The sequence below is a fragment of the Streptopelia decaocto genome, assembly GCF_964273445.1.
Source record: "Streptopelia decaocto genome assembly, chromosome: 5".
Lineage (NCBI taxonomy): Eukaryota > Metazoa > Chordata > Aves > Columbiformes > Columbidae > Streptopelia > Streptopelia decaocto.
Genome location: NC_138659.1, coordinates 17,476,408 through 17,503,195, shown reverse-complemented (window position 1 = coordinate 17,503,195; position 26,788 = coordinate 17,476,408).

Here is a 26,788-nt window from a genome sequence, read left to right as displayed (position 1 = left end):
CTATGGGAGAATGGATAGAAATAAAATGTTTCTAAATGAATGAGTATCCAGGGCTTTTATGCAAATTGTTTATAGCTGGGAGTGGATAATAAGAGCGAAGGACCCCCTCAGCAGTGCATTTTAATTAGGGGTGCTAGGGTAAGCATAATTCAGGTAAAATTAAAAACAGTTATGGCCATGAAAATGAAACTTGAAAAGTGCTGTACCTAAATTCATGTTCAGTTGTTGGCATGCTGGCAAGGAAGCATTAATCATATAGAAAGTACCTTGTTTAGCTACAAGCTACACAAAGATAAATACATAGACCTATGTAATGTGTGATGCACTTTGATCTTGAGGCAAACCCTCCTAAGTACCGATGAGATTTACTTCATGCAGTGCTTCCCCTACCACCATTGTGGCAAAGTCTCAAGGCTGTCATGGAAGAACGTATGTCCCAGAGTGTGACAACCTATTCTGCCTTCATCCTGGTTTATCCCTACAAGACAGTCTGACAGGAGCCCCAGATCGATTAGGAGGGGCTAAAGGCTGAGCTAAATCTGTCAAATGCAATCCCCTAAAGTATTACTGTGGTTTGGACTTCAAAGTAAAGAGCAAATGTGAACTATCAAGTCATCCAGTGCTACAACATAGGTCTCATTTGTAAGATGCACATTAATACCTGCAGTAATGTAGTTCAGAACTGTATTTTTAATGAAAAGACCAACTGTATGTATTCTGAAAGCTAACTGGAAATACATAACTTGGCATTTTTCCAGTGTCATCATCTTTAAAATGTCAATAAAATCTTCGCAATTTTTCCAATACACATACTTCCTATATTTGCATAGGCATCTGTTCTTGCAATGTAGAGATTATTTTTTAGGATCTTGGTAATAGTAAGATACTGGGAACCTCACCAGTAACACTAACTTAAGTGAAAGCATACCACTTTACACCAGCTCAACATATGATTCTCTATGTTAACATGTTGTGTAATAACTGAAGTTTTTGGAAATAATGTATCTGAGGTTTGTTTTTTTTTTTCAAATGAGCTATTGATAATTTTGATTTTTTGTTTCCATCAATCCATAATTTCAAATATTAATATATTCAGTACTAAAATACTTTAAGTGTGAAGTTAAACACCACAGACCTTCTTTTCTGTATTTTAGATAAATCTTTTCATTCCAATTTGCAATTAACAAAGTCAGCAGCAGTTTAAAAATGCAAAATAAACATAATGATAATTCATAGACTCTGGGATACAAACAGAATTAATTATATTTCCACTTGAAACAAATGGCACGCTGTTAAGCTATTCTTTTTCTTGAAAACTTAAGTTTTTAAAATGCATCAGAAATAATATCTTTTTTCCCCAGTCCCTGCAATGTTGCATTAAACAACTTCTTGAAATACAAGCAACTTTTGAAAAGCCACTAGTTTGCCTCAGCTGAGTATAATCAGTGGAATGCAAATTGATGTGTAAAAATTGCCTAGAGTGCTTGATGTAAATTAAAATTACTCCTATAAATTCAATGTTCAAATTATCTGACAACTGCCATTGTATTCATTTTTCTGCTGAATACACCAAATAATAATTTTCTCATTTACATCACAATTACTTTAGATGCTGGTCAGGAAGAGCTACTGAATATACCCATAATGATTTAATATTTAAAGCCTGTTTAAAAGTAGATTTATCTAAAGTGAATGACCTTCCTGGTGTTGGTATTTCTCTTGCAAATTAAAAACAACAATGACAAACAAACAAACAAAAACAAAACAAACAACAAAAAAAAAGGAAAAACACAAAAAAACCCAAACCTTTAACAACACTTCTGTAAAGTGAACATTTTGTATTTCTTTCCTAGAAAACACCACCATTGACCAAAATAAGTCTTTTCTGTTCCTTGCAGAAGAGCCAGATTATTTACAAACAGCAAGTTAGAGGAGCCTCACAAAGACATATGTGAACATTCACATGTATTAAAACAAATACAGGGTCAAGGTCATGCTGGCAAGGACTAGATATATAAAATGAACCGCAGATCACAGAGGATGACAGTAATAGAATTAAAATTTAAGTCTCTGAACTCCTATACTAGTATCCAGGCTTCCAGACCAACCATTTTTTTCAAGATAGTTGCAAGGACTCTTGCAAATGAAATTAAAATCACACCACCTTTTTTCTCTCTTTTTACTTTGAGACTTGAAAAGATACCAGAAGTGCATAGAAAGTGTCTCGCAGTTTTGATTTTGAGTATTTACTCTGATTTAGCACTAGTTCAGTTATGCTGCTCAACATAGACATCTGTGAAACATCTATGGTATTTGAAGGCTGTATTTTTTTTTAAACTACAGCTAAAAGGGATAGCTATATTACCAAGGTAACTTTGCCCCTAGCTCATACTAATTCCATGGATTTTCATCTCCATTAGGAGCCTGTGTGTCAGGGTGCTGCCCTGCATGGGTGGGAGGGAGAGCCAAGAGTCAAGGGTGATAGCAGGGCGGGCAGGGCTGTGTCCCCACCAAAGGAGACGCAGGGACCAGGTCTCAAGCTCTTGAGGGAGGTGAGCAGAGCCAGCCCAGGGCCAGAGGCGGGTTGAGCCAGGCCCCACAGATGACCAGCTAAGTCCACAGTGACAATGCACAGAGCTGAACAGCTGCTACGTGGAGGAAGAGGCACTGACCAAGCAAGGAGACTCATCTTATTGCTATGTGGTATTGCCATTCCACCTTCTGTCCTGGCTGTTAAATTAGGCTCAATGTCAGGTTTCTAGCAAATATATCATGCTCCCAGACACTCAGATAAAAGTTGGAGGCAAGATATATTCTCTTTCATTTTATTTTAGCCACAGGGCATTTGAGAAAGAACTGTCAGAAGAAACATGTTAACTTTTCACCAAAACTGCGTAAATAAAACATTTCAGTCAATTATTGAAAAAATATTTTACAGATTTTTTTTCATGTAAATTTAATTTTCCTAGTTTTCCTTATTTTATTTTTTGCTATTTTTCTTGGAAACATCAGAACAAAATATTTTCAGAAGTCCTACCAGTGTTTGCATGCATATAGATAACAAGGATCTTCATTACTTTGCAACTTTCAACTTTTAGACAGGATTAGCTTTTATTTAAATGAACTCTAGAACTGCATTCCCTCTTTCTTTCCATATCAGACCCTACTTTTCTCACATTTGTATAGGGTCAAAGACACAGAAAGGCTTTAGGTGCAGGAACATCCTTGCAACTGAGATTACATATAACCTTGAATCATTTCACAGAAACATTCAGTTTGCCATTTCAATTATTATGTTCAATCAATATGAAATTGCAAATTACTTTTTATGTCACCAGTGTAACTTTAGGGTACAGTTCAAGCATTCAGGGTAGTGATTTCTCTGAAAATTAACACCTTCCCTTTTGTGCCTATTTCCAGCTAAATAAGAGAGAAAGCAGTTGCTGAAGGTATTTCAGAAGTTTTATTGAAGCTGCAGAAAATTACAAAGTCAAGTCATATACCTAATTCACCACATTTTCTACCTTACTTCATTTTCATGCCACAACTTGTTTATGATAAGACAACCCTGATTGAAGCGGAAAAAATATTTCTACATTCACTGTAGGAAGTCAGCGATAAGCAGAAAAATAGGTATTAAATTATTTCTTTTGCAGGTTATATCACTGAATATCACCAAAGTACTTACCTTTCCAAACTGCAAGTCCTTTCCTGTGGACTTTTGTAAATGTCTGTAGTGGGTTTTGATTACATTTGCCTCTACTTTCTTACCAATCTCTTCTGCCAGCTGAGTTCTTAAATGCCAATGGAAACAAAAAAACCTGTTTCTGTCCTTCCACCATCAAATCACTTTCTTCCCTTGTTATTTCAGAGTAAGCAACTTCAAGGCATATTTGTTGTAACTTCCAGTATTGACTCTCTACTCCTTCCTTTGTCACCGTTATCACACACACCCCCCAAATAATTTTAAAAGGTTCTAAGTATCAAGGACAATCAATTTCCAAATTGTTGGAAGGGAAAAACAACTTTCTTATTCAAGCTTGTTTCCATAAACCTTGGAAGATTGACTCTTAGTCCTTTAACTACTGCTAAGGTTTTTAAGAGCTCTGTAGCCTGTGCCTGCAAACTTCTAAATTCCCACAGGCTATTCTCCCTGCTGGGCACAATTCCCTTGATTTCTCTAGATTTAGCTTAGCAGCAGATTTGCCCTCTCTATGTCTTTGCACATTACTGCTACTATTTTAGAAGACTAGAGCGTGTGGATAAACCTGCCAGGATTTCATAACTGGCCATGATCTGAGGAGACATGATGTTATATGGTGAAAGAATCTGCACCTGAAACAGCAGAAACAATGCTGGCCCGGTGAAAGTTCATAGCATCAAGTATTCACAGTTGGTTCAAGGCGATTTCCTTAATTGGTATGATGGAAATAGAAGAGAGAAAATCTAACAAAATATTTAGTTATTTTCCATTTTCCACAAATAAAAGTTTGCATTCCTGTCATATTTAAACCTAAGTAGGAATGTCTCTAATTTCAGTCGCATATCTGAAGTGTCTTTAAAAATAGTGTACTACTCTTTTCTATTTCCAGTCTTTAAAAAGTTTTTCAACCTAATTTAACACTGCAAGAAAAACAAAACAAGCAATTAGCTAGTCATTAGTTACTGTAAATCAACACGGACCTTCTGAAGACAGCAAAGTTATAACATTTAGGTAACACTGCTGACTTCCCTCTTTTCTCTTTTTTTAACTTAAGGTTTTTAGGAAATTCTATCATGATGTTGGAAAATAAATTTATATCTATTTAATTTTACCTTATTTGACACCAGATTCCAATAGTGAAAATTGGAAAAAGATAATATGCATTCTAATGTTTTGCTTGTTGTGTGTTTTGTTGGGGTGTTTTTGGTTTTGTTTTTTGTCAATAGCACACAAGCTGTATTTATCTTCTAATTGTCAAGGTAGATTTTAAATGTCTTGTAACATATACTTAATTTGTTAGGGAGGAACGAATTGGTAATTATCTTTCCTAATGAAATGTGCTGTAATTTCAGTTAGATTTTAAATGGGGCATGACTCACATTTAAAAGGACCATCACATAAATGCCTGTTAGTTGCAGTTTAATGAGTTAATGCCCAACTCATATTTTTTCTGTCTCTTTCTACATGATTTTTACAAACTTATTCAGTACAAGGGAGCAACTCGGTTTCTTAAGATTAGGAAGAATCACTACAGAAATGAAATTATTGAGCACTGTAAACAACAGCACATTCCTTGCTAGTCCCTGGCTGTAACTGAACAGCGAATAAAAATAATTAGAACATGAAAGTGGCAGAATCACATAAAACTTACCAGTTGCTACCCAAAAATAATTACATTGTTATCATGGTAGTTGTAAAGTGCTAGTCTTCATTGCTAGCAATTCTCATAGGGCCCCTATCTTTACAGGGACCATCACCTTTTAGTCATTAATGGGTAACAGATTTGCAGTGGTGAGTAAACAGGATCGATCCTGTTCTGCCTCTCACTTTACCTGTTCCACTAAAGAGGTGAAACTGCCTGTATTTAATGGCTTTCCTCTGCTAGTGGCAGAGAAGGAACTTTGCATTTCAGTTAATTACCGTGCGCCTCAGTTTACTTGATTTGCAAAGCATGATGTCTCACTGAAGAAAATGAGGATTTGAATACATGTCCACAGTACATTGCTAAATGGAATTGGACTTCAGCATATGTGTGTTTACTTGTATTATATCTATAGTACTACATTCCTGTAAGGCATTCACTCCACAATATGAATTCACAAAGTCCACATCCCTGTGAATCACAAATGCATCTTAACTCACATAGATTGCATGGGAGGGATATTACCATTGTTCATAGGTGTAGATGTGGACAGTGACTTATCACTGAACTTGGAGTCATCTCCAGTAAAAAAAATTATCTGCTAGCTGAGAGAGCTGGTAAGAAAGTGGCATATAAAGCAGATCCCTAGTATAAATAAGGTATTTCCATTATAACAATGTTTCTGAGACATGATACGTATTCTTTCTAACTTCTAATTTATTGCTATCATTATTTCTTATTCTTCACTGAATTTTAAAATTGTAACAAAAGGAAATTGAAAAGTTCATGACAGCAAAATCAAGCCTTAAGTGTATTCATTGCACAAACAACTTTATCCCTTGGTATTTTATGCTCCAATTCAAACAATACATCTGTTCATAATTGCATGCATGACTCGGTAAGATTACTACAGGCTATAAATTTATGTCTATGAGCACTGAAAATATTGTAGGAAGACAAAGATAAAGCATTTAAAATGGGAAGACCTTTTAAACAGTATATATAAAACGTAATTTCAGGCTTTAAAATGTATCTTAACATGTTTTTTTTTCTAATTCAAAGCTAAGGTAATTCTGTACCTAAGTCTGGTTGTATTGATGGTCTATCACACAATTACTCTAGAGAAAAGAAACACTTCTTTAAAAACTTGGGATTTCAGTCTCCAAGTAATCAGTATCTAGAGAATCATAATAAATCACAGCTTCCATGGCAATCTATGTGCAGCTTCCCCTGATGTAATTCTCATCCTTTATAGTTCCCTACCAAAAAAATCACCCTTAACATATTCATCTCAGGTCTGGCATTTCAAAGTTTATTCTATCTCACCTTAAAGCTGAGAAATATTTTCTTTTTTTAATTCTAGAATGCTGAAATATTAATTTATAGCTCTTCCTTCAGTGCTCTAAAAAATCCTCCCTCCTCATAAAACTACATGTTCTTCTCAACATCCACCAGAATACCACAAGTGAAAAACAGCTTGTATTCCTAGCAGCATGACTACCCTGAAGAAAAAGCCAGGAACTCTCTCCAGGCAATTGAGCTTGAAGATTATGCCTATCACTAGGAAGGAAAAATACCAATGATTTTCAGCAAGTGCTCTGTCTTGACCCAAGAACTCAGTATTGTAAAGCTTCACTACATTTATCTCTCTCTTCTTTATTGCAGATCTACTAAGTCCATATTAATGCACAAGGAGGAATTTACAGAGCTCATACACTCTTAAAAGTTATGTCTATAAATGAAACGTAACTATTTTATGTTGGGGCAGTGCTGTTAGTTACTGTAGCATTGAACACATCCACCAGTGTCTCACAAAACAAAACAAAAGAAAAAAAAGAAAATAAAATGAAGAAGGAAAAGAACACCTTGGACTATGTGTTCTTCCATATTATACTTCTAATATCTCTTCCACTATAAAGAACTTCCTGGCTGAACTTGCTACCCCTCATGTTGCACAATATAAAGTTATTTGAGCAGAGTGAGGAATGAGGCCTTCTGACCTTTGTTTTATATCTGTTTGTTGTTTTCCAGCCATTTACAGGAGTGTTTAGATAGAGTGAGATACCTTTCTCCTATGCAGCTCTCATACCCACAGCTTCACTTCCTGCAAAGACATTCTTGCATGTAGTAGATTGTAAAGAACTGGAAAGGTATATCCATTACCATTTCCTGATAACGATTCCAGATCTAATCAATTTTAACTTGATGTTACAATGAACCTGGGGGTATCCAAACACCTTCTTCCAGTTTAACAGGACCAAGTGAATTTGCTGAACCAAACAGAGACCCTACCATCATCTAGCATCAGACTAACACTGCACATCCACACGAAGTAACAAAGAGGTCCCAGCACTCCTGGGAACAGGCTGTTTCCCTGTTTACTTTTCCCAGTTGGTAAATAGGAAGCCAAATCCATCAAAAATAGTCCTGCTAAATCCAAACCAAAGAGAAAAATTATATTGGAAAAGAAAGTGGGAAATATTTTGGAAAATAGATAGCTGTCATAATTTCCAGAGCACATGTTAATGAATAAGAATAAAAACATTTGTAAAAGGATTTTTAATGGAAAACACGGTTTTCTGAACAATTCTGTCAGGTCCTGTAGGGCAGCTCAAGCTATAAGGCTGCCTCTCTCAAAGAGGAATTAGAACTGCATTATTTTATTCTATCTATACCTTCTTCTGTTTCCTTGGGGGAAAATGGGAAAATAAAACTTAAAAATTAGCATAAGGATCCTATAAAGATCAGAGATTTTTTTTCAAGGAAGTTAAGTCTAAAACTAAAAAAAATGCAGAAAACTTGACAAGTTTAACAGCCTACTAAAAAGCTCCCATTTGGGACTGAAGTTTTTATGTCCTTGAAAATGCTTTTGTAATGAGATAGTTTTTCCATTTGAGTAACAGCATCTGCCCTTTCACTTAGCTTTGTCAAGGATTTTTTTTTTTATTCCCAAACAGTGTACCAATCAATAGTCGTTCAATAATATACATGATTACTGCAGTAGGTACAGCAGTGTTTTCTGCCTTCTAATGTAATAGAGAGAAAATTTGAGGAGAGATTTGTTAAACCCTTTCAGACAAGAGTTTTGCTAACCCTTTTAGGCTATTTTGTATGGTTTGATTTATAAAGCTCAAATATCTAAACATGCAAATGACATTTTTCTAATTTCTTAAAATATCAGAGCTACAACACTAAGTTGCTGAACATACCGTGCAGTCATTCAGTCATTATAAAATTACCAAAAAAAAAAAAAAAAATCAGGTTACCTCTATGCAACTTAGTTATCATAAGAAAGTATTGCTTTTAAATAAAGTCGTTGTGGAATTATATGAGAAAATAGTTTTGACAGCTAATAATAACGTTTCTCAGGAGTTCAACTGCCTGATTCTAGAATTCAAGATCCCAGAACTCTTGATAAAGAGATGCCTTAGCTTTATAACTCTCCGAAATCAATAATGTTAGTCCTTTTATAGCAAAATGTTTAAACATTTGCATCCAGGGGCTTAAAGTCAACCATTTGCTTGATCTGATTTGGATCCACTGCTGTCATTTTACCAACAGCAAGCAGGAACACAGGAAAGCTAAACAGTGTTTATAAAGCCAATCTGTGTCAGAGAAAGAAGATTAATTCAGGATGTGTAATTTTAGGACTCCTTCTGGAAGTCCTTCAACTTCCAATTATTAAAAATTAAATAAAATTATTTACGATTTTTTCCTCCCCTTAGACAACTTATGCATTGCTTTAGCTGGGTCCAGAGCCTATAAAAGAGTGAAATACAAGGTATTCTAAATAGTTCATCTAAAATGAATACTAAATCAATGCTAAAGTTGTCATATAATTGTGTACACTCTCAGTATAAAAGTTTAGGCTGTAATAATGTCTCTCAGATGCCAGGAAATACAAATGGATACTATCTAGAAGTCAATGAAGCTGCTGCACTGAAAGGGCAACCTTCAAGATTGGATCAATGTATCATGTGGTGTTATAAACATGATTTTTGTTGCCTTTCTGTCTGAGATAGGCCTGTATTAATCAGAAACAGGAAAACAAACAAGTATTTACTAATACAGAATCTTTTTTGAGGAAAAAAAAAATCCACTTTTGTTTAAATGCCTGTTTTTAAGCAGCAGTAATAGAAGCGGAGACCAGACTTACAGAATGTGATTGATTCTACACACACTCCCCCACCTCCACAAAGGGGACTTTCAAAGGGCTTCAGTGTCTTTTAAGAAATTAATATTATAGGAAATCCAAAGAGGGAGAAGTTGAATAATAAAGCCATGTTTGAGAATACATTCTGCTCTTAATGTCAACATTTTACATCTCTAGGGTGTTGCGCATCCTCAGCCACACACCATGAAAATAAATTAATACCTGTCAGAGTCAATGAGACTGTTTCTTCCGACATCAGTGAACTTTGGTTTAGGCTATGTTTTCAGTGCAGAATGTGACAACAGATAAAAATACAAGAGAGACTATTCAGACATCTAGTGTCTGTTCCCTCTTTTATCAGTATTCTATTGTATGGCCTTAGGCAACTCCTACCCTCATTATGCTTTAGTTTCCCTAACATGTAAACATTTCTTCAACTGGGGAATATAAGGCACAACAAAACCACAAATAAGTGTAGAAGCTCATGTGATAACTTCCCTTTGAACTGGGTCATTTGCAGATAACACTACCATATATATAGTGATCAAAGTATGAGCATCTTGAATTTTCAATGCTGAATGAGAACCAGCTTGCAAATAAAATCCTTCTCATCCATTAAGCATCTCCTGCAGACATGTTCAATTTATGAGGCCACTGAAGCTGACTGCCACTCCAATATCTCCCTCTCAGACTCTCAAAATACATTTGACTCCTGGCCATGCCATGAATTATCCACAAAACTACCTTAATAACATTGGTAACATGGTTAATTAAACATTACTTTCTAACTGAATAGAACACAACTTAACCAGTAGTAAAAATGCAACTAGTGAAGCAGGACTCTTCATGACAGTATTAAACATTTTTGATCTTGTTACACAGAATGTGAGCAAATAAGAAAGAAAGATTTTACATGTTCACATATCAGTGATGGTCTTGGTAAAATTTACAAAAACTTCAACAACAAAAAGCCTGTTTTCATTATTATATATACTGTGAAAAATACCATACTTTGCTAATGGATATAGCCAAATTTACCCTATGTGAGGAAACGGTAATAAGGAGACAATAAAAAACAAACTGTGTAAATATTGCTGTTAGAAGCTGGGTAGACATTTGTACAAGCATGTAATATACACCCTTTCTAGTCAGGCAAAAATGGTCCTCATGTATTTGGAGATCATGAAAATTAAATGTAAACACCTGACAAAAACAAACAAACAAAATCCCCTGCACATTAGAGTTTATTGACTGAACAAGCAACATAGTTTCTTGACCTTCTGCTTTTTAAGGTCTTGACCATTTGAGGAAAAAAGAGATTCCTTTGTTAAAATGATTGTTGCTTTTCTCAGCATCTTGATATTTGGATTGTATTCAGTGGGCGTATCACAGATAAGCCGAAGGCTGATGGTTCCTAGTCTGTGCTCAAATTGCCTGATACTAGACACAAATGTTGAACACAGACTTAGAATTTTAAAAATATTCAAAATGAAACCACAGTAAAAGAGGCATTTTTAAAAGAATGCGTGCATATAATACTGGTTTTAAAATAATATAAGTTTCAGAAACATTTTACTAAACCCAGCAGACTTTTTTCTTCAGGAAATTGTGTTTTAAATCTGGAAACCATAAGCTAAATGTCAGTCTTTGTTTTTAAGACACAAGAAAAGGAAAATTTGATGCCCACAAATCCTATGCTAAATAGGATTTGTGACCCATAGTAACACCAACTATTTTCTAACTACAAGAGAGATATTGCTAAATCTTTGTAAAGATAGTCTCATTCTGCTTCCTATAACATTTTCCATTATTTCAGTCTAATCCTGTTAGATAGGCATAACTGAGAGCAGAATTTTAACCGTTAGTTTCAGTTTAGATTTACCATAGGTATTTATTGCCAAACCCATATACCAAACAAGATCATCTAATCTAGAGACCAAACATTGATCACATAGAAATGTAATTAATATTGGTGACTGCCTATTCCCTTTATATATGCATATACCTATATTTAAGAACCTTTCAATGTATCACTGAAGCACTTGAAATATTTTACTCATTCTTCTCTCCAGAGAAAATGGTTTTCTGTAATATGAGTTAGAGATACACCAATGCATGGGCAGCCTCAGAGAGACATCCAATCTCATTCAGATATGCAACACAGGAAAACAAACAAACAAACAAACAAACAAACAAACAGACAGACAGACAATCCTCCTCAGACACCTTCAGGGAGAATTACAGATTTCCTGATTTTTGAAAGTGCTGGGCACTGACCATCCCAGCCAGAGTCAGCTCTGTATGTATGTATGTATGCACTAGGGAACTGTGCAAACACCTCCTGCTTCCTGCCCTTGCTGCCTCCTCTTCCCACCATCTTTGCAAAAGACACAGAAATACCAAAAAAAATTAGTCAGTTACTAGAGTGGAAGTTTAAATGGATGCATTGACATGTGCAAATAGACAACTTTCAAATTGTGATTGATCTCTCCTGTATGTCTATGTGCCCTCAAAGGACCAGGACTAATGCTCTGTTAACAAGTGTTTCATCATCTGATTTTAAGCTCAGTGACAAGCTGGATTAAAGGTTCAGGCATGAGTCCTGATTCTGTACATATCTCTATGCAAATGTAACAAAATTGTTCAAGACTCAAACATTACATAGGTGGCTAATTTCTTTAAATTATTTGTCTCTTTATAAACTTATAAGTTTTTGTTGTTGTTTCAAGCTGATTTTCTGACACTTCTTCCTTTACTAGTCTTTACAAGTAGAAAGAATTCTCCATCTTAGGAAAGGGTCTGCTTTCATTTATAAAATGAATTAATGAAAATGAACCATTGAGACCTTTTGTATTATTATTATTATTATTATTATTATTATTATTATTATTATTCTACTGTAAAAAACAACTAAAACATTTGTGAACCACAGATGTTGAAAATAGCAGTAAGGTTTTAAACAAAATAACTGGTGCCCTATAAGAGCTCTGTTCTATTGAGCTATTTTCACACATGTACATAGACAGCACCATTCACATGTTTTGGCATTGAAGAGCCAGGTGGATAGACACACACACACACCCCAGATGCTAGTATAAAGTTTACTGTCAAAGCAATATTTCACAAATACTATTAAGATCTTTACTAAAGATGTTCAAATTTATAATTGCCAATATAAAAAAAAAAATCCAGTTAATCAATGACAGAAATCAGCTTTGTCACTTCAAGTATGAATTAAATCAAAACTATCTATTAGCACTGAAAAAGATCTGCTGCTGCAGAAACATGCTTAATATGATCAGATTTGAGTGTGGAGATACATACTGAGCAAGGCAGATACAAAACAGAAGCTCAAAACCTAGGGGTCATATTTTGACAGAAAGAGCTGAATAATTCCAAAAGCTTTAGCTTTGCAGGCACTAAAAGGAACCTGATCTCTTGGGGCTAGGACGCACAGTTCTTCTGGATAAGAAGCTTTTGGCAGATTTGGTTTGGAAGAACAACTCTTCTGTTTTTTTAATCTCTCCCTGTACACAGAAGCCCAATTATACATAGCCCTTTGTGGGCAAGCCTTTTTTGCTGCAAGAAAATCTCCATTGTGGCTGCCAATTGACTCTTACCTATCTAGTCAGCACAGCACAAGATGGCAGCTTCAAGCAGCCAGATTTCTCTCTTTTTCTGTCACCAAAAGAAAGTGGAACCTCTCCTGCAGAAAGGTACTGGCCTACAGCATTGCTCTGAGCCATCTAGAAAATCATTTCAGCCAAAGAAACAAAGCTCTTAAACACAGCAACAAACACCATTTCACAAAGGGAGGAAACTGGCTGAGAACAACAATGTGAGTGTTTGAGATAGTGCCAGATTATGCAGCAGAGAAAAAAGACAAAAATTCATCCACCTACCCTAGGAAAATATGTGAGAATAAATAACAGAGTGCAGGAAAGGCACCCTAAATGGGATGAAACTAAAAGGCATAACCTGAATGCAAGAAAGAAACATGGTACAGTGGTTCGTTATTCATGTTAATATGAAGAACACAAGGAACATAAAGGAAACTGAGGCAAGAGAATTTTACTCAAACTACTACTTACTGTACTAGTGTTACTTAGAAACTGACAGTTAGCTTTGTGTTAATGTTTCATTCTGACTAGAGCAACTGTTTTCCTAAATAAAAGTATTGACCTCTACAAGGCTCTGCTCATAGTACCCTTTATTTTCAAACTTCTTTTGATATATAGGTTCTGTGAGGAGCAATTGAATCTGCATGCAAGATCCTGATTTTCTGTATTGTTCTAACATCAGAAATACAATTCCAAAACGAATCCTTATCCTTATATTATAAGGTCACAGCCAATGCAACAGGCAAAAACCATCTGCTCAGACAGCAGAGTAAAGCACCTACTCTCTTTTCATTGTCTCCTAGTATATTCCTCCTATACAGAAGGGAGCTCAGAAATTCTTCTTGATTTTGATCTGACATTTGAATCATATGTTTTTGCACTGATTAAATCTGTGTAAGTATCAATGACTTCATCACACAGCCACATTACCCTGTGTGTGGATGACATATTTCTTATTCGTGCATTTTTTTCATCTCACCTAATCTGTTTTAATCGTGGCCTTTTTGAACATATAGTTAACAGACAGATTCCCATGTTGATGCTACTTTCAAGAATGTTTGAACCAGCCAAAGCAGCATAATTTTGGTTCTTGGTTACTCATTACAATTATTACTCTATAACTACTTTCTTTTAATTCGCTTTCCCCTTTAATACTGTTTGTGTTAAAGACCTGTTCTAGTCAGGCAATATTTATTACAAACTACAATGCACAAGATCAGTTTAGCTGATGTTATTTTCTAGGATTCTACAGTGAAGCTGCTCATTTTCACCAAGTGTAGATATCACTGTTGATATCTAAAAAAGTTGTAATGAGTGAAGGGTTTGGAGACAATTAGAATCATCTCACTGGGAGTCTCTTTACTGCTCTGATAATGTTTGCATTATGATATGTTGTTCTTGCAGCCTTTAAATAAAAAAAAACCAAGATAATATTAAAGATTTCCATCAGAACTGGATGGCTTCAGGCATACCTTAAAAATCAAAACTGATGATGTTCTGATAAGGATTAACTCACATTTCACACACACCCACTCTTGATAGCCAAAACAGAGAATCATGGCTCTAATCTTATTTATATGCAAAAGAGTGTTATACATTCAAGAAAGGCTTTCAGTAAAATTAATCCAAACTACTGTATAGTTTCAAAGTGTGTTGGTTTGGTTTATTGCCACCTATTCTGAATGTTCCATGCAACCTGAATAACTAATGTAGATTTGTGTGTGTATATAAATATATGCATATCAATATAAAATCAATAATAGAGTGCCTACATTCCAGTGACATGGTCCTGCATTTCCTTTGTTATGTGCTTCTTATAAATACACACATAATATTAAGTTCACACACAAAAAATTAATTACAAGATCATTTTAAAAAGCATAATTTTATATCTTTTCCATGCTTACCTTTATCCCCCATTAGCAACATTTTGTGTAGCGTTACTCTTGTATTGATATCATCATGTATCAGATCTCACTGTGATCTCATGGACGCATAGTTGTCTCCTCCATTCTTCTAGGTCAGATTTATTTGTTCCAGGCAGCAGTGACCAGATAGTTGTTTAAGAAGTTCCGTTTCAAGATATTTTCTGTTTAGGAAAAGAGACAATAGTGTCAAAACCACTCTAACAGTGGAATCATTCATCTTTCTCTCTCATTGAGGAATTTCTGCCTACTGGTGGTTTACATACCCAAACCAGAAATATTTCTAAATCCAACACAATTAATGAACATTTCTGCAATGTCCAAGTGCTTCTTTATTATACAAAGAGGAAATGCAACCTACGTTGCTTATACAAAGGCTGACCTACAGAAATGCAAGGTGTACTCTTAATTTTTCTTGTAAATGTAAATTGTTCTCTCAACAATCTTTTTTCATTGCATGAATAAATATTTCTCTGCCTTTCATTGTGAAGCCAGAATAACTTAACTAAAATATGTGCAATACTGTCTTTTTGTTATTACTACAAGCAAATGAGAAGATAAGAAGTTTATTTAAGTTTGCATTGCCTCCCTTCCCTTCAGGCTTGTTTTCTTCTCCCTACATCTCATACAGGGCAGTGAGGTTCCTGGCAAACTCTGAACACATACAAGCATAATACACATCTTTCAAATTTCCTGAGCCAGAAGCATTATGGAGCAAGTTGCAGGACTTTCTTACATGTCCCCAGCCCTCTGAATAACCACATAGAGAGAAGAAATATGAGAATGTATTGTTTCAAAGGTAGTACAAAGGATGAACTTAACAAAACAAAGGAGAACCTCTCAGGCATCGTAGAAAATTTGATGAGCTGAAGTTCTAACATTCCCAAGGACATCCACACCTGCTGCTCATAGAAACAAATTAACAGGGGCACCAAAATCAAAAATAAATGGATTAAAAGAAAAAAAAAAAAAAAGCTAAATTTGTACAGCCAATGTTAAAGCAAAGGATTAGAGAAAAATTTAATTGCAATCTCAGTCTGTGCCCAGGAAAATTGTTATTAATTATAAACCATGTCTTGTGACATCCCTCACCAACATAGCTTTGTTGGAACAAATCTGTATACTAGATGAATTTCTAATGTGAACAGAAGTACTTTGGGCTGTATGTATCTTCTTCCCCTCCTTTAATGAGATATCCCCACTCGCACTAGGTAATATCTTATTCAGCGCATAAAAATGCCATCTCCAATGCATGTGCTTCACACTACATGAGACATACTAACAAGGCACAAGATTCACACAAAAGCCCTTAAAACTCACAGGAGAGATTTCCAACTGATGTGAAGTGTCACAGCTCCATTGACTTCAAATAGAGCTATGCCACTGTATCCTAGCTGAGGATGTGGCCTCCAAGCCTTCACCTAGCCAGCAGCATAACTTATCCTTCAGACAAAGCATTAATGTCATCCCTTAGGTTTGCTCTGAAGAGTATATGGAAATGGCAGCCTGTGAGCCAGCAGAAAATACATGTTTTTACAAGCATGCATTCATAGCAGAACTGCTGAAATGAAGCGCTGAGTTCAGAACAGATCCCTCTGTCAGAAGTGATACCACTTGGAACACATCACAAAAACAGCTCCTCCAGGGCTCCTCTCAGAAGAGGGATGGACTGAAGAGGCAATATGAGAATACAGGAGAAAAAAAAAATAAAAAGGGGAATTTTCAGAGGGACTTTTTTTTCTCAAGAAGTATCTGACATAGAAAGGAAAATGGATTAACTGTCAAAACAGCACTGTAAACATAAAAGGGTAAGAGATACAGCCTTATGGAGAGGTAAGATGTTTGGAAAGTATGTGCTAGGGCTACTTAAACAGCACTTTCAAAGCACAATTGTCAGTAAAAACAAAACCAAAACAACAACAACAAACAACAAAAAAACCCAAAACATTCTAAGATAAAATGTTTCTATCTAATGTTATTCTTGCTAATGCCTGAAAGTATCTAAGAACAATTTCAGGCAAACATTTGTGGGGGAAAAAAAAAAAAAAATCTATTTTCTCAATTAATTTTATGGACTTTGTGGTAAAACTTGCTGTTCTACATGCATAGTCAGTTTGGCACCAGTCCCATGAAACTTACGTTATTTAGCTAAGTGGAGGCTAAGATGTGACAAAGTCTACGAATGTATCACAGTGTAGTGTAGTGTAGTGTACCTTTAGAGATATATATATACTACAACTAAGAGGCAATGCTGGATCATTATGGAAATGACTGTACACTGGCCATTAAATTTAGAGTCAGAATTAGTGGTAGGTTTTTAACCATGAGAGGAAAAACATCCTGGAGCTGTCTATCATTTGGTGTGTCAGAAGGAAAACCTTGCCTGCTTTGAAGATGGAAATCTTTACATTTCCAAAATGGAGATTAGAATAAGTGGCCTGCAACAGTATAAGATGTGATAGTGTTTGATAGTTTTGTATTTCAAGGGATCCATGTCTTTGCAAAGAGCATAGTGTTAGGGACTCTGAACATCCCAGAGGAGTTGGAGCTGATCAAAACCTTGACTTTCCCTTTTTGTGAAAGGAAAGGAATGTTAAAATACACATCTATGCAAAATGCATAACTTTGTCAAGCCTATATTTCCTAAATGAAACAAAACATGCAGCCCTTGATGACTGGGTATTAGTCAGACTACCCAGAGCCTGCTGCTGTAGTTTCAAGAGATGATGCTGAGAGCTGAAGTTCCCATTGGGATTCTTCCAAACATTTGTGGGTTGGACTATATGACCTCCGGAGGTCCCTTCCAACCCTAATCATTCTGTGATTTCCATAGTTTATGTGGAGGAGCTGGGAATAACATTAGAGTTCCCAAGACTTCCAGGGTTCTAGCATTTCTGCATGATGAGGTTGCAAAAATGCACAATACCTGGCCATTACAGTCCAAATTATAGAGCTGCTTCAGTATTGCAGCTGCAGGAAATGGAGCAGGTTGCCAGGTGAATTTGTTAGAAAGCAGACTGGTTTGCAACAGATGCTTGCTGGGGAAGCAGTAGATTCCCCAACACTGGACACTTATGATTTATCTGGAGAGGGTACTGGGCTATCTTGTCTAGACTGTGCTTTTGCCAAGAAAGGTTGGACCAGATGATCCTTGTGGTCCCTTCCAACCTGGTATTCTGCTATTCTATGATTCAAATGCAATTCAGTCAGGACTATAGAAAACAGACAAAATGTTTCAGTTTCAGCTATTCAGCATTTTTTGGAATAAATGCTATTCATTCTTGAATTCTTGACTATCTGTAGCTTATTTCAGCTGAACAGTAAATTCCTCTAAGAGTATTTGTAAATTCCAGGGAAAATACAAAACAAATATTAACTATAAAAAGACAACTAGAAGATTACATGTAGGAGTCTGGAATATAAACTAATACATGTAACCTCATCTCTAACACCATTGATGTTTCATCCACAATTTCTACAACCATAGAATCCCTGGTTAGATATTTGTCTGCCTTGTAACTTACACAGGTTTGCTTAGCATTGTGCACTCTCAAGTAAAACTTATTAAGATAATTGAGTGATTTAAAATTAATGTGGAATTTGGTACTTCTCTGTACATATACTTGGGTTTCCTTGGCAATAAATTAGCCAAATATTTAAAATTACTAAATTCAGAATAATGTACATATCCCTAATTTCAAGTAAATTGCTTACAAATACAATTATTGCTTCAATTAAAGTACAGGAATTGAGTCTGATAAAAGATTTATGATTGCTGATATTTAACCTGTCCTGATCTTGTCCAAAAGTATCATAAATTACTTTTATCCTCAATCATAGGTTTGTTTGGTTTTTATCAATGACCAATATGACAAGCCTCTAATGAAGCATGGTAAAAATAAAAAACTTCTGTGAAGATGTAGGGACTTAAACATCTCCAGCATCTGACTACAGTATAAGGCCCAAATTCTGGAAGAATGTTTTAAGGGAATTCTCCAGGTAATTTGGCACATGAGATCAGAGAAGATACTCACAACATCACTTCTAGGATTAAAATCTTACAACAGACATGCGTGATACTTCCTGGCGTCTTACCTATTCAAGACAAAACTATTGTTTCTAACAGTGCTGCCTTTTGCCCTTCGGTCATCTCAGATTTTTAATTTATGTTGCTTAAATCCATATAGATGTTTATTTTCAGAAAGATATTACCAGATGTTTTATCTCAATCTTCTCTGTAATGGAATACATGATAACATATTAATATATACAATTCTATGCTAAAATTAATTACTCAGGTAGCATAGTTCCTTCATTTTTGCCATTTGATTTATTTCTTAAACTAAATTACTTCACTTAAGTGAAAAAGTTTTGCATAAATAAAGCATATTTGATTTACACTTTCCATAAGAGCTGCTTTCATTTCTATTTTTAAAAACAGCAGAGAAAACTAACTGGATCAAGTTATTCACATCTCTGTCACAACTTTTCTAAGGCTCAAACTGGTGGGCAAATTAGCTACCTATTTGAAACCTCAGGAGAGAATGACCACAAAACTAGGGGCATTGGATGAAAGTGTAAGGAGTCATGAAGGAAACGCTGAGGCACACAGAACGAGGTGGAGGTGCTGGTGAAGCTCACTGCCTGCTGCTCAGGACTCTACTGATGAAGTGTCATTGGACTGGCTGCAAGTGTATATTGGAACGCATTCAAGTCAAAAGCAACACATTGGCTTGTCATGGGCCCGAGAATGTGTCTCTCCAAGCATCCACGCTTGTGAGCTCAAGCCTCACTCCAGGCTTGTAGAAAGTTTTCCTCCAGACAATCACAGGAGCAGAACATTAAACAGGAAAAAGCATAAAGGCCTAAGGTCTCAACCAAAATCTAAATGAAAATGCCAGGAAGAGACAAAACAAAATACTTGGCAAAACATCCACCAAAAGACAGTGAATACAGGACAGAGAAAATTGGCAGCCTGGGTTGTTGGAGTCCTCCATAGATTAATCTGTTCCCAGACTCCATATTTGCCCCCACCAGGTACCTTTTTAATAATTGAATAAAACTAAAATTTACCCTGGAAGGAAACTTGATGTTCAACTTTTACAGCAGAGGTCTTTCCACAATCACAACTCAGATATTTTAATTGTAGAGGAGCCAGATCAATAATATCAACATCAACCTCAAAAGTCACTATAAAGCAACAGGATAAGGCCAAGGGCAAGAGGTAGTATTTGTGTTACAAAATAAGCTCAGCAGAGAAGTTCTCTCCAAACATTCAACCTAAGGAAGAGCAAAAATCTGGATATGGGCTTTTCATTTTTCTTTTCACTCCAAAACAGTAGAAAAATCTGAAAGGTATAGCAATATTTGTCAATAGCAATTCTACAGCTTGTATGTCTTGCAAGCTCTTTAGTAACACATTGTTTCCTAATATTTTTACCACCTAAATCAATACTGATGAATTTCAATTCTAGTCAGAGACAGCACAGCCTACAAGCAGATACTGAGTGGGAACTGGCCTTATTTATTAAGTTCTATGAAAAGTCACCCATTAGGTAAACAATCACCACCTTAGCTACCATTTTTAAGGGAGGTGAGGATTACCATGTTCCAGGCAAACATGCCAGGCAGAATAGGAGCCAAATCAAACAGGAGCCAATCAGCTATTACTGATTTCTTTCAGCCCAAATGATTAATGTTGCCTGTTTATCCTCACCAAAATTAACCATCTTTTTCAATGGTTATCTTTCAGCTCTCTGGAAAACAGAAGATCTTTGGCATCTCTAGTATAATTATTCTATATATCTTATAAATAACAAGTTCAGCATTTAAATTCATGGTAATTTAAAATAAATGCCTAGAAGAGTAATGTTATTTCTTGTGCTTGCATGTCAAATAATAAATGTTTATGAACACTGAAATTCATGCTTCAGTGCTATGGTGTAGACTCTTCATTACAAGGTAAGACACCATCTGCAAGTTTCAGGTCCAGAACAAAGCCTGGATTTCAAATGATAGCATATTTTGGTAGTGTTTTCATCCAAGAATGTCTTAAACTTTACATACAAACTTAAATGTATGGCAAAAAGAGCACATCACAAATATTTATTCCTACAGTATTTTAGTTTTGGACATTTGTCAAGTAAGAGTCACTCTTCTCTCATTCTTTAGGTAAAGCAAGAGAAGAATCAAACGACATAGGAACACAATCGTATAGAATTTCCAGTCCACAGCAGGAACAGGAGACTGAATGGGTCATAAATAACTTCACCTGTTTCATATTCTGTGGAGTTAAATCTGAGTAGCTCAGAATGAGCTGGCTGCAGCTACCCCTTATGAAACTTCAATGTATTTGGTAATTTAGGTCAAAATATCTTCAGGCACAGATTAAATCCAAACACAGGGACATATATCATTTGAGTTTGTCTTTAATCTTTCATATTGCTTCCATGCTTCCATATTATTGCAGTGAAAGAATTTGGAACCTATCTGTATAATACCTGTGAAAGACATTGAGAAATCCACAATAATAGGAAATTTTATGCCTCAATATTAACTATAAATCATTACACAGAAGAGAGAGACATTTTCCAGTATTAAGAAGTGGGCACAAAAGCGTGACTTAAGCAGGAACCAAATGAAGAGGATGAAAGTTATAATGGTGCTCCATAATCAACAGAGCTGTGCAATAATTTGATTTTCATTATAATGACGCTATTTAGACATGTCCTGCATATTGAAGATTGAGCAGAGTACATAATTATTGATTAGTTATAAACCATTTGTGTTTTATGTTTATTTCATCTGACAATAATTATCATACATTTGCACTAATTAATTCATCATCTTTTATTACTGGAACTGAAAGGTAAGTAGCCTGAAACAGCAGAAAGGGCATTAAGAAGAAAAGTAGGAGGCCCTGTAAAGTAATAGCATTATTTGCCATATAATACTACGATGATGCTCTTTGCTTTTTTATTTTTATAACATAAATAGGGGCAAGTGATTTTCTAGCTAAAGTTTACTTGAAATTACTAGTGAATTGCTCTCTAAACCATGATGAAGTCAAATTCAGCAAATATGCTGATGAGATGGATCCTGACCTATCATTCATTCTTAATGATATTTTTTTCATGAAGGTCTGTGAAATTGTTGCTCATTTTGGAATACATTTTAGAAACTGTGCAGATTGCCTGGCTTTGGAAGCAGAAGTTCTTGTACTACACACCCCATACAACAGTGTATTGAAAACTTTACAAAATGAAGCTGTATAGCATTTTGTGAAATGAAGCTTGTTCCCTAAACAGAAATAAGAAATCTTGCATTTTTACTAATGGATGGCTTCATCAGCTGCTAATACCATTACTGTGCAGTGCTGATATAAAAACACTGTGCAACACTGCATGGTGCAGACAGCCCTAAGCCAGAGACAAATGAGATAAACGGTAGAGAAGCAGACACACATCAGCATGGAATTGCTATTAAGCCTTATCAAGAGCCACAATACACTAAATAACAATACTAGTGTGATTCTATTTGCAAAATCTGACCTCGTAACTAAGTGGCACTGCTATATTATGTAGAAGTACAAACTGGCCTGTAGCTATGCTGAAGATACATGACACTCCATTGTACCTTGTGAATATACCTAAAAGGGAGCAAACAAGGCAGTAATTAAAAAAAAAAAAAAAAAAATTGAAGTTATACAGAAGTATTTGAATTTTACTCTTTGAATACATATATAATATGATGGAAAGACATATACCAAGAGTAGCCTGCTCTTCCAGAGGTCCAGGTGTCCATTTCTTAGGAGGCATCCATAGGTGATAGTGAAATTAGACATTGGTCTCTCTGTAGACAAGCCAAGGGCAGGCAACAACCTGAAAGTTTATGAGCTAAGTGCATGCTGGAGGCTTGGCAAGTGTGACAAACAGCGTGCAGGGTGCAATCCAGAGCTCCTTCATGGGATACCAATGGAGTGGAGCATCTCTCTTATGAAGAAAGGCTGAGGGAGCTGAGTCTCTTTAGCTTGGAGGAGACTGAGGGGTTACCTCATTAATGTTTATAAATATGTAAAGGGTGAGTGTCACAAGGATGGAGCCAGGCTCTTCTTGGTGACAACCAATGGTAAGACAAGGGGCAATGCGTACAAACTGGAACACAGGAGGTTCCGCTTATGTGTGAGAAGAAACTTCTTCTCAGTAAGGGTGACAGAGCACTGGAACAGGCTGCCCAGGGAGGTTGTGGAGTCTCCTTCTCTGGAGACATTCAAAACCCGCCTGGACACATTCCTGTGTAGCCTCATCTAGGTGTTCCTGCTCCAGCAGGGGAATTGGACTAGATGATCTTTCAAGGTCCCTTCCAATACCTCACATTCTGTGATTCTGTGAGATGTAGCTAGCAGAGCCATGCACTTGCCAGTACTAATTACATGCACCACACATACTTTCATCTACATCTTGCTTCTCTGGAAGGGTTCAGATTGGTTTTGAAATGTGAAAGACTGTGTAAAAGTGTACAGTGCAGTTCCTGTGCATTACATTAATGATGGATGAAACAAACTCCAAAATTATGTTTATTTTGCCAAATACATTTTACTAATGAATTTGACATCTTTTGAGAGACAATAGTAAATTGTACCTATCTTGTACATGAGGGAGAGACATACTGAACTGGAAGACCCTGCTTTACTAAAGTGAGAGAAAGGCAATTTCAAACCACTGACCCTGGTGCCTTCTGGGCAATCAGTAAGAACTTGTGGTGCTGAGAAGAATTGGACAAATAAGTTTCACTTTAACAAACTCACATGGTCCTAGCAAGTATTTTCTTGCTTTTATATCAGCTTCATTCTCAGCACATCTGTCATCCAGATTGTGATGTTCTTAAGCATAGGAAAGCAAACAAATTAGAATAACTTCATATGAAACCTTAAACACTCCAGAAACAGCAAGCAATTCTTTTCATGCTTAAATTTTATCTTTAGGGACCGATGGGATAAATTCTCACAGAACAGCCTGATAACAACAAACAGAACCCTTGAATAAATGGAATTTTGGAGATAAGACTTACAGAAAAGCAGGAAATCATACAGCAAAATGCTACTGAATAAATATCAAAACACTTGATAGAGCCTCGGAGCAATATACATCACAACAATATGCACTTTTATTTTTCGTTATGTGTTGGGGTTGGTTGGTTTGTTTGTTTGGGGTTCTCTGTTCTGTTTTGGCTTTTTTGGCAACTTCACCTGGTTGAAACATGTTCCAAAGATTGTATTAAGTCCCAGAATTTTATTCAATAATTTTGTATTTAGGATGTTCAAGGGTACATTTATGATACTTCATTCATTGTGGTCAGTTATATACTAGTATTTTCTTAAGCACAGGCAAACAAGGCAGTGATAAATAGATTGCTTAGGTAAAACTATGAATGTGACTTAAACATTTGTTTCAGCCCTCAAGTTGTGAATGATGCTGCACATCTTTCACATACATTTACCTCCCTTTCTGTCATTTTTCTCCCTATCAAATTACCCCTGACATAAAGCTCCATCTAATACCTGACACCCATTCATGTTGCACTGATTTCTCATTTTCCTCCCCCCGAATCTCCTCCTTCTCTTTCTTCTTACTTTCATCTTCCCTACTAATGATTCCTCCTGCAATTCTGCTGACATTCCTGGTCTGTATCTAGACACCAGGACACGGGTCACCTCTCGAGAAACAGCCAAAGCAGTTGTCCTAAACAAGTTTCCTGGGTAAAGAGGATACTAAGTCCAGGAAGCATTACATGCCTTTTAGACATGGTCATTCAGGAGTTCACTGGTGTCAGACAGTAGCTGGCTTATCACCTGGACCTGACTTGGTACAGTCTTTATCTTCATGTGCAGTACAAGGTACTGTAATAATGGCCCTGTAATGGAGAAATAATCCCCAAATGGAAGATAACTTACAATAGAGGTAGAAGTCTTGGTTTAGGGGAGAATTCCGCTTAATATATCAAAGAAATAAAAGTGTCGTTGTTTCCAGTGGCTGTTACTTTTCAATGGTACAAAAAGAGAATGTGGCTACATTCATTCCTGATTTTCACATTTGGAACTACCATAGCAACATGGGAAATGGCATCCACTAAAAGAGGTACCCAGAATTTCTACTCTCTAAGTTCTCTGTTTACATACACAGATTTCCTTCTTGTTTATTTTTATATCCTGTGGAAAAGACTAGTTTCACCCCATCATAAGAATATAAACATAACATGTAAGGCAGAATAACTGTTATAATCATAATATTTCCTATATTTGCTGATATTCTAGTTTTATAGCCAGACTAGATCTGGTGTAAAATTAAATACTTTCTTAGAATGTTTACTTGTGCCAGAAAATACCAACACAATTCAGCAAAATATCTGATAAAAGGGTTTTGCAAATTCTCCAGAATTTTCATCAGTCCCCTCGGTGCTGATATTTCTGCCTGTCCTTTCATCACGTTAGAACAGGCCAGTGGGACACATCCCCTGCTACACAAATACAATCACCCTGCTGTAGAGGGTTAATGACAATCAAAGCACATTTTACCACGACTGATAAATGCATTCATCCTTCATGTGATTATAATCAGGAAGTTGATTATCAATAGCAGAAAAACCACTGGAAAATGCTTACCTGATATTAGCTGGACAAAGTTAAAACATAGACACACATTACTGATTATTTTTCAAACACCCTGACAATAGCTACAAGATAACTAGACTTAAGGCTAAATTTTTGCTTAAAATCTCTGCCCACATGAAATAGAACCATGTTGTGCTAAATGCATGTGTAAATACACACTAGGAATCAACTGTAGGTGTACAACATGACAAACCAGCACAGTAACAGGAGATGCACCATATTATGGCCTTCATATTTACATTTGAACACAGAAGTAGAAAAGAGAATAGTTGATTCATGCATAATTGAACAAGAAGTTTCTCACAGTCCTTCCCTAAAAAGGAGTCTAGCTGAGCTGTAATTGCAAGCCATTTCAGACACAACTGAAAGCTAATATGTGTGATCCTCTAAATTAACTCTCACAGTGCCATCCTGCTCTGTAAAAAAACAAACCAGACTTGCCTGTCTGGAGTGGCTGAATTACGTCTTCTGTTGACCCTCCGGCAACCTTGACTTCTCTTGCTAGATTCCCTGAAACACCAGCTTCAGTGAAAGTGCTGTATATATACACATTTAATACGTGAATTTTTTCAAACTGGAAGGTTGATTGTTTTATTTTTTTCTTAGAGAAAATCAAATGGGAAGCTGTTGATACATTGAAAATTGGGTCATGATTTCTAAGCCATTACTAAATAATCAGTAATAGCTAATGACTTGTTTGATGGTTAAATGCCAAGAGGAAAAGGCCAATGAGTTTAAGGTTATAAGAGACTGGTGTTATTTATATTAGTTAATATTTTTTGCTGCTGAAAACTATAATCACCAAGTAAAGTAAACAATAACCTGCTTTCAAAAGAAAAATACCACAGCTGACTTATCTGAGAAAGGGTGAGAGCAAGGAAAACAAAAAATCTTTAAATTATCTTTTCATCTTCCTTCTGTTGTTTGACCATATACAATACATCCCTGTTTTTAAATGGCGCAATTAGCCTGGTACAAACTAACCTCATCTGTAGGAAATCTATCAGAGGTTCAGTCTGAAGGAATCTGCATTAAAAGTTTATGTGGAGTACATTTATCATCAGTATAATTTTGGA